At 39.0% G+C, this 10,286-nt stretch overlaps 1 protein-coding gene across 8 annotated transcripts in view; it reads right to left on the bottom strand.

The window, feature by feature from the left end:
- The window catches only part of LOC141570137 (uncharacterized), a 142,932-nt gene that overhangs the window by 102,769 nt on the left and 29,877 nt on the right, over positions 1-10,286 (bottom strand). The window lies entirely within an intron of this gene.

Raw genomic sequence — 10,286 nt, 5'->3', positions numbered from 1 at the left:
AATATGACTTAATAATCTAAGAGTATGGTGCAATTTTTAAATCACCCTTTTTCTTTATTTCCTAATAGTCTCGTTTTATATCAACTGGCCTTAAAAATAAAATCATTTTCCACAAAGAATGATTCTCAAAGATCAACTGAGTGATAATAGTGATGGGAACTGAAATATCAAGAAGGAGAGGCAAATCCCACCTTAGTTCCAGAAATCTGAAAATAAAAAAGTACCCGCTGTGAACGGAATAGGGGAATGACGTACAATACGTATATCCAAACGTCATCTGCAGTGAAATGAATTAAGGCATGGTAATCAGTGAATTAACCTGTAAAAACAGATTTAAAAAATGTTTTCTACTACATCCCGTCTTGCTCAGTCTTCAATATCCCAGAATTTATAGTGTTCTGCTTCACTCTTTTCTACCACATTCGTCACTATATGAATTTTGAGGTTTAATAATTCTTGTCTCCACTTTTTATTCTCTAGTTTTTCACATGACTTTTGTACTCCTTTCATAGATAATACCTCCTGTTTAAGATTGATTTTCTTTTTTTTATAATTTATTTTTAAAATTTATTGGGGTGACAATTGTTAGTAAAATTACATAGATTTCAGGTGTACAATTCTGTATTGCATCATCTATAAATTCTGATGGGTCTGGTTAGGATTACAATCATTGTAAGTAGCACTTGACTTGCAGCTATCAAATTTTTGCACATCCCGTTTATTTTTCTTTCATTTGATATAAATATATAATACAGACAAACATACATAAGGACATACATATACATATATATGTGTGTGTATATATGTATGAACATATAAATATAAATATATATACACACATATAAATAGGAGAAATGTAAAGGATCTGCATGTATTAATTGCCGACCAATAGTATCATTACTATTCATTCTACTATAGCCTTCAGGGGTTGTCCCAAAGAAATGTTTTTACATCACTTCAATCTGACGCTTTCAAAATTCTGTGTTTTTCTGTTGTGTATTTACACTTTATTTGAATTTTTTCTTTAACAGTGGATGAGTGTTCTACATGCAACAATGCGAGGAGGTAGGATTTTATGGATTTCTAAAATTGCATGTTAACTAAGAGACTGCAGAGAGAAGCCAGTAAGCTTTAATGAGTGTTCTGCTCTGGATTAGGCCCTGTACTATGTGCCTAACATTGGTTCTCTCAGGTCGTCGGCACAGTAACTTCGCAAAGGAGCTGTGCTGTTCGGCCTGGTTTTTATTCATTAGACGTGTGTGTTCCGGGAGGTGGATTAGTTGACCCCTGTACCATAGTTACAAGTGGCTGACCCGTGATGTGACCTTCGGCCTGCTTGGCTTCCCAAGCCCCTTCTCTTGTCCCTCAGCCTGTACTGAGAAGTGTCTGGACAGGTCTGGATTCAAGGTACAGGTGCAAGTCAGGTGGACTCAGAGAGTCCCGTTTAGTGACGTGTTAACACTGATTGAGAAGTGTCCTCCCAAGCCCAGTGAGCGCAAGCTCTTGTGTTAATGTACTCCACAATTGCAGCAGTCTCGAGAACCTTGTTTTCACCATCAGTGTTGAAGGCAGATCTCAGTTCGCTGTGGCCACAGAACCACAGGTTGTGCATAAGCAAGACCTAATCAGGCAGGTGTTTTCAGGTATAATGCGATGTAGCCTTCTTGGGACGAATCGTTGTTCTGTAAGTGAAGAACATGTGTGTATAGATCATGTTGCATTACTGCAGCACAAATTGAGATGATATTTCCAATTGATTTCTCTACTTACTGATGTCTCAGCCTGTGTTTTCCTTCTGGCTGGTACCTTTCCCTTGTCCAAGGAAGTTTTTTTCTTTTTTTCCAGAGTCTTTCTTCCTTCTTCCATGACTTTTCTTGATTTTTTACCATTGTCTCTGCTTTTTGGGGGGTTTTTGTTGCTGTTCTGTTACTTTTTTCCACTTCTGCCAGCTAAGTGTTCTCCATTTTTCTAGACAGAATCAAAAGTCCATAGAATTCCAGGTGTTGAAGGGATGTTAGCAATTAATTATTCAAACACCCCCTAGTACTTCATGCTGCCGTTAATGTTTTGGTCAAGTGGTTGATCACATGAGTTTGAACTCAAAGAGATTATGTGACTTATTTGAGTACAGTGAGTGATGAAATGAGATTAAGTGTAGGTGTCTAAGCCCAGTACACTTCCTTCTTTATCATCATTTGGGTGAGTGTTTTAATAATGGAAAGGTCTAGTGACTGCAGTGGAAGAAGATAAGAATGGAATTAGCAGTTGAATCCAAGTTTCAAGAGGAACAACACAGGTTGGGATAGGAATAAGGCTTTTAGAGCAGAGATTAGAGATCAGATAAGGGAAAAGAGATCAGAATAGTAGGGTATGACAAGGTAAAGAGAAATTACAAGAAGGAAGGACACAGGATGTTGGTAATCGTCTAAAAAAGCAGATTAAAATAAGGGGTGCAAGAGCGTCCTGAAAATCTTGCTGCTTTTGTTTGCTAAATTGGAAAAGTAGCAAAATGTAAGTTTTGTATCAAAACACATTATACTAATTTGAGCCCTTGGAAACATTCTCTTAATAGCAAGTAGGAATGTGGAATCATCCACCTGCACCCCAGCTTACTTAGGGGGCTTATGTCCCTCGAGTGCTAAGGCACTGGAGATTGCTGAACTACATAGATCACTCGCCCAAGGCAGGTGTCTCGTCACCTCCACCTCTTTTCCCAATGTGCTAATGTCCTTCCCATGGATATGGAGGGTTGGGCAGAGATAGGACTGATTGTGAAAACAGTAATGGAGTTGGGTCGGTGGTAACATGCCTGTGTTAGGACTGGATGACCGAGGCTCCATTTAGCTTATTTTCCAGGAACAGGGAAATGGAGAACTCCTACTGTGGGTCATTTGAGCCCATCCTTGTTTCAGGAGTCTGTGCTTTCGTAGGCTGAAGTTTTGGAGGTTGGAGATTGCCAGGAAGCTGTGAGGACAAGTGGTCTGGGAGTGGGGAGGCTAAGAACATACATATTTGTTCTTTGACTGTTGTACGTGTAACTTGCAAATATTTCACACATTTCAGGGAACTGATTGTAGTATTTCAGGGTGAAAGGAATGAATGGCGCGATTTAATAACTGCTTTCTACGTTAAAGCAAGACTGCCATTTTTGACTGACGCAGATTAATCTTTGAACCAGGGACAGACCATGGAGAAGGGTCAGTGTATCTTTCTACCTTGATTTAGGTCCTCGCTTTTGTCCCAGTTCAGGTTCCAGTTATGTCAGCTATTAGTTGCGTTTCAATTCAGCCTTCAGGACTTTTGGTGAAAACAAGGTACTCTCAGGTGTTGCCAACATATTGGCTGTCATTCTTTGTTACAGAAACTTAGAGTGTATCTTCATTAAATATTGCATGAGTTGGGAGTGGTGGAGGCAGAAATAGGTAACTAATAGCTTTTCTAGCACATCATACAAATTTTAATCATATCAAGAAACTTCATTTCATATGCAGATAGCTGACCTTTTACGCCCTTTGTTGTTGTTGATTTTGTCAAGAAATGAACTCACTTGTTTTTGTTGTGTGTCTTGACCCTAAAGTGTTTCCCGCGAAACTTGCAAGAATGATTCCTGGTCTGTATCAGCGGAACGGCTCGTCGATGTTGATACCAAGGTAAAGTGCTCCTTTGTGAAATTAACTTTTTTACTCTGAATTTAGTTTTTTAGCATTTACTTGTAAAATTTAGTAGTGTTCCAACTATCATTGTTTTATGTTTGTAATGGAAAATTCTTCAGCATGAACCATTTTATAACATGTGACCATTTGGCGCTGCATTGTTTTGTTGTTGTTTTTTTATCTTCAGTAAGTATCAAAGATGGGGGCTGAGAAAAAGAAGGGCTGGGAAATGTATAGTGATAGTAAAATAGGGAATATATTTAAATGTCTTCATGTTATTGAAGAGTACATGTTTTGCATAAAATAATAACCAATTTGAAAAACAGAGAATTTTTTTTTCAAGTTTTGTGTTTTAATGGCATATTTGATTAGATGGTATTTGATAACGTGGGCTCCTGGGCCCATATAAGCAAGAGCAACACAGATTTTCTTTCAACTGATATTCTGACATACTCCATCGTCAAATCAACACTTGTTGAGTACCTATTCTGTAACAAGCACGATCTCATTTACTTCTCAGAATAGCCTTGGCAAGGAAGGGAATCCTCATCTTCAGAGATAAGGAAGTGGAGACCAAGTCAGTCTAGGTAGCATGTGTTGCAGTAGCCAGGGAGAAGGTTGAGGGTTTGATCCAAATGCACTTGGCTCCAAAGCTGATGATGCTCTCGTCTGTTCCCTATAAAAACATGTCCGTGAGATTCTATGCCCATTGTCCATGATGCATTGACCAAAGTAAAGAAAGGATCCGTGTCTGCAAAAGACAGGATGCTTTCTTTACTCTGGTCAAAAGCAGAGATTCTTAAAAACCGTGTAATAGAATATCAAGCTTCAGAAAGTTTTTAGTTTTCTTTATAAATGTAAAATGTTTCATTTCTGTTACAGTTGACATTCAATATGATGTCAGCCTCAGGCGTACAGCATAGTGGTTAGGCATTTATATAATGTGTAAACTGGTACTCCGATTAGTGTGGAATCCCTGACACCATACTTAGTTATTACAATGTTATTTCCTGTATTCTGTGTGCTGTCCTTGACAGCTACATGACTGTTTTATAACTGCCAGTGTGTACTTCTTAATCCTTTTACCTTTTCAAGCATCCCCCAACACTCCTCGAATCATGCCAGGATCAGTTAGTTCTCTGCATCTATGAGTTTGTTTCTCTTTTCTACGTTTATTTATTTTTTTTACGTATCACCAATAAGTGAAATCATGTGGTGTTTGTGTTTCTCTATCTGACTTATTTCACTTGGAAAAATACCCTCTAGGTCCACCCACGTTGTCATAAATGGTAAGATTTTATTCTTTGTTACAGCCAAGTAGTATATTGTTGTATATATGTACCACTTCTTTTTTATCCAAGACGATGGATACTTCGGTTGCTTCTTTATCTGGAGTATTGTAAATAATGCGACAAGGACCATACAGATGCATACATGTTTTCAAATGAGTGTTTTGGATTTCTGTGGAGAAAAGCCCAGAAGTGGGATTGCTGTGCCACATGGTAGTTCTATTTTCAAAATCTTGAGGAACTTCCATATTGTTTTCCATTGTGGCTGGCCGGATTTGCGGTCATACCAACAGTGCACGGGGGGTTCCCTTCACATCCTCACCAACACTTGTTGTTTGTTGATTTATTGATGATGGCAATTCAGACAGTTGTGTGGTGATAGCTGATTGTGTTTTTAATTTGCATTGCTCTAATGATTAGTGCACTGAGCATGTTTTTGTACGTCTCTTGGCTATCTGTGTGAGCTCTTTGGAGAAAAGTCTCTTCAGGTACTCTTCTGATTTTGTAATTGCATTGTTTGTCTTTCGGTGTTACGTTTTCTGAGTTCCTTATATGTTTTGGATATCAACCCTTTCTCTGATATATGATTGGCAAATATCTTCTCCCAATCGTCCGGTCGTGTTTTCATTTTGTTGATGGTTTCTATTGCTGTGCAAAACTGTTTCAGTTTGATGTCATATATATGGGTCTTGAAGTCCTATCCATTCAGCCACGTTAGGTCGTCTCTGGAGCATGTAACGTATTTGTATTTAAAGTAATTGTTATAATGATGTAATTATTGCCATTTTATTATTAGTATTTCGTCTCCTCCTCCTCCTCCTCATTCTCCTGTTTCTCCTCCTCCTCCTCTTTCTTTTCTTCCTTCTTCTCTTCTTCTCATTCTCCTCTTTCTCCTCCTCCTCCTCCTCCTCCTTCTTCTTCTGTGTCTTGTTCTTTTTTCAAGTTGTCGTTTCACATTTCTTGTAATATTGGTTTGTTGGTGCTGAACGCCATCATCTTTTTCTCTGGCAAGTCTTTACCTCTCCATTGATTCTAAATGAGAGCCTTGCCAGATACAGTAATAGTAATCTTGGTTGTAGATTATAGCTTTTCATCACTTTCAATATTTCTTGCCAATCTCTTCTGACCTGCAGATTTTCTCTTGAGAGATCACCTGACAATCTTATGCGATCTCCATTGTACATGACTAACTACTTTTCTCTTGATGGTTTTAATATTCTCTCCGTGTCCTAACCCTTTGGAATTTTAATTATGATATGTTTTGGTGTGGGCCTATTTGGGTTCATTTTGTTTGGAACTTTTGTGTTTCCTACGCTTGTGTGTCTATTTCCTTCTCCAGGTTAGGAAAGGTTTCCATCATTATGCATTCCAATAGGTTTTCTTCCTTTTTTTAATTTATTACGGTGACAATTGTTAGTAAAATTACATGGATTTCAGGTGTACAATTCCGTATTACATCATGTATAAATCCCATTGTGTGTTCATCACCCAGAGTCAGTTCTCCTTCCATCACCATATATTTGATCCCCCTTACCCTCTCCTCCCAACCCCCACCCCCTTACCCTCTAAACTATTGTCTGTGTCTATGAGTTTTTGTTTCTCATTGTTTGTCTTGTTCTTTTGTTGTTTTTGGTTTATATACCACATATCAGTGAAATCATGTGATTCTCTGCTTTTTCTGTCTGACTTATTCGCTTAACATTATACTCTCAAGATCCATCCATGTTGTCACAAATGTTCCTATATCACCTTTTCTTACTGCCGAATAGTATTCCATTGTGTATATGTACCACAACTTCTTTATCCATTCATCTATCGAAGGACATTTTGGTTGTTTCCATGCCTTAGCCACCGTAAACAAAGCTGCAGTGAACACTGGAGCACACATGTCTTTATGGATAAATGTTCTCAGATTTTTGGGGTAGATACCCAGGAGAGGGATTCCTGGGTCATACGGTAATTCTATTCATAATTTTTTGAGGAACCTCCACACTGCCTTCCATAACGGCTGCACCAGACTGCATTCCCACCAACAGTGTATGAGGGTTCCTTTTTCTCCACAGCCTCCAACACTTGTTAGTGTTTGACTTGCTGATGATAGCCATTCGGACTGAAAGAAATTGAAGAAGGCACAAAGAAATGGAAAGACATTCCGTGCTCATCGATTGGAAGAATCAACATAGTTCAAATGGCCATATTACCCAAAGCAATATACAGATTTAATGCAATCCCCATCAAAATCCCAATGGCATTTTTAAAGAAATAGAACAAAAATATCATCAGATTTGTTTGGAACCACAAAAGACCCCGAACAGCCAAAGCGATCTTAAGAAAAAAGAACAATACTAGAGGTAAGACACGCCCTGACTTTAGCTTGTAGTACAGGGCTACAATCATCAAAACAGCATGGTCTTGGCAGGAAAACAGACACAGAGACCAACGGAATAGACTTGAGAACGCAGAAATAAAACCACTTAAATGTGGACAGACAATTTTGACAAAGAAGCTAAAAACATCCAATAGAGGAAAGACAGCCTCTTCAATAAGTGGTGCTGGGAGAATTGGATAGCCACGTGCGAAAGAATGAAACTGCACTGCTATCTGTCACCATGTACCAAAATTAATTCAAAATGGATCAAAGACTTAAGCATAAGACCTGACACAATAAACTGCATAGAAAAAAACATAGGTACTAAACTTATGGACCTTGGGTTCAAAGAGCATTTTATGAATTTGACTCAAAGGCAAGGGAAGTAAAAGCTAAAATAAACGAATGGCACTATATGAAACTTAAAAGCTTCTGCACAGCAAAAGAAACCATCGACAAAATAAAGAGGCAACCAACTGAATGGCAGAAGATTTCTGCAAACAGTGCCTCCGATAAGGGACTAATCTCCAAAATATTCAAAGAACTCATGAAACTCAACAACCACTAGGTTTTCAATTCGTGCTCTCTCTCCTTCTTCTCCTTTCGATAGCCTTACGAATGTTGTTACACTTGATATTGTCCCAGACATCCCTGAAAGTATTTTCTGTTTTATTTATTTTTTATTTATGTTCATTTTTTTTCTGTTCTGATTGGGTGTTTTCTGCTACCTTGTCTACCAAATCACTATTGGAACCTCTGCTTCACCAAATGTGCTGCTGATTCCATCTATAAATTATTCATTTTAATACTGTATTTTTCATTTCAGACTTTTTTTTTTAAGGATTTCTATGTCTTTTTTATATTTGCTGTCTCTCTGTTGAAGTTTTACCTACTTTATGGATTCTTCCCCTCATTTCATCTTGCATCCTTATAACTAGTATTTTGAACTCTGTATCTGGTATATTGCTTGTGTCCATTTGGTTTACCTCTTTTTCTAGAGTTTTATCCTGTTCTTTCATTAGGGAAATGTTTCTTTCTCTCTTGTTTTTTCACTGCCTCTCTGTGTGTGTTTCTATGTATTATGTAGATCTGCTAATTCTCCTCATCTTGGCAGCATTGGCTCATATAACAGGTGTCCTGTGTGTCCAGTGGTACAGTCTCCCTGGTCACCGGAGCCAGGAGTTCCAGAAGCTCGTGTGGGTGGTGTGTGCCCTCCTGTTGTACTTGAGCCTTATTGCTGTTGGCGCATCAGTGTGTGGAATGGACGCTCAGGACGACTGGCTGTGACTACAGTAGATGAGCTGATGTGTGTGGGCTGACGTCACAGAGTGGGATCGGCTGTAGCAGGGCTCCGGTGTCTGCTCAGTCCATGGCTTGGGCGTGCCATTTGTGGAGCTAATTGGGTGTTGTTCTGGTGTTGCTGAAGCTGATCACCAGGTGTGTTGGATTTGGGGCCTCTTGGGAGGGGCTGTGGGGCAGGCCCAGGTCAGCTGCTGCTTGTGCCCAACCCGGAGCCGCCTAGTAGAAGCCAGAAAGTGACCTACTCTTGGTAGCTGCCTTTGTGGGTTTGGAGGCCCCTGGGAGAGGCTATGCTGTGACGCAAGACAGGATGATGCATAGGATACTAGAAAGAAACGGAGGTCCTCAATAGCAGCCTTAGTGACTGTCTTAAAACAGAATTGTGATGATGCAACACCTCTGCTTACTGAATGACTCCCCATTATGTGAGGGTAAAATTCATATGCTATCATGACACGTGCCTTCTTTGATTTGGATTATACTAACAGTAATCAGCTGAGCGCTGTTTTAATACAGGACAACTGTCTTGTTCAATTAAAACAGCATGCATTGAGTATCTTGATAGGAACCATACTTGTAGTAGTACAAGTACAAAGTAATGGTGAGCTGATGCGAGGTGACAGCTGTTGAAAGAGATAAGAAAGGTGTGATCTTCTGATATAGGCAACTGCAGCCTAATGGTATATGCACTGTGTTTGAGGAAAGAACAGAATGGAATCCTGGATGGGTAACTCAATAGCTACAGAATCTTGGGAATAGTATAAAACACGTAGGCTTCCAAGTCATAAGGAATCAGTTTGGGTACTGAAATGAAGTTTACCTAAAAGCTAAAGAATTATTCCAGCTTGAACTATGCCCAAATGCATGATTTTGTGTTTTTTGTGGATGTGTAAATGTCCTAATGAGACTCAGAAAGAAAGAATTTGGATATTAGGGTTTGCTTGTAACTTGTAACTTGAAAAGTTCTGGGACATCAAAGTATTACTATATTTCTACTGTCAAATAAATCCACAAGGAACTTTTTACGGTATGAAAAGCATGGTGAATACTAATATGTTGGATTACACTAACAACAATTTGGCTGAGCGCTGCTTTACTATGTAACAACTGTCTTGTTCAGTTAAAATAGCATGCATTGAGTATCTTGATGGCAACCGTACTTGTAGTAATAGAAGTACAAAGTAATGATGAGCCAATGTGAGGTGACAGCTGTGGAAAGAGACAGGAGGAGTGTGATCTTCTGATATAGGCAACTGCTGCCTACCGGTATATACACTGCGTTTGAAGATAAGAACACACTAGAATCCTGGATGGGTCACTTACTAGCTATGGGATGTTGGGGAAACTTCTTTTTAATCTGTCGCATGTCAGTGACCTCATTCATCATAAAGGTACTTATGCCTACCTTTCAGGTATGTGGACTGAACTAATGAGGTAACAAATGGAAAACACTTTGTGAAGTGTAAAGGGAGCTGTAGAAATGTAAAATCTATGATCACAGTGGGCTGTAGTGACTTACTAAATGGTGGGGACACTTTTTGTAAACCTAAAGGACAATCAACTGGCAGTAGTGTCAAGAACAGAGTGGAAAAGTTAGAAGGGGCACGTGGATTTCTAATCTGGGGGATGCTAAATTTCAGGAGACTGTGATTGGCGATACCCTGTAGATGTAGTGTT

This window comes from Rhinolophus sinicus, linkage group LG02 (assembly GCF_036562045.2).
Source record: "Rhinolophus sinicus isolate RSC01 linkage group LG02, ASM3656204v1, whole genome shotgun sequence".
Taxonomy (NCBI): domain Eukaryota; kingdom Metazoa; phylum Chordata; class Mammalia; order Chiroptera; family Rhinolophidae; genus Rhinolophus; species Rhinolophus sinicus.
The sequence above is the reverse complement of the archived record's forward strand: the minus strand, read 5'-3'. Positions and strand labels throughout refer to the sequence as shown.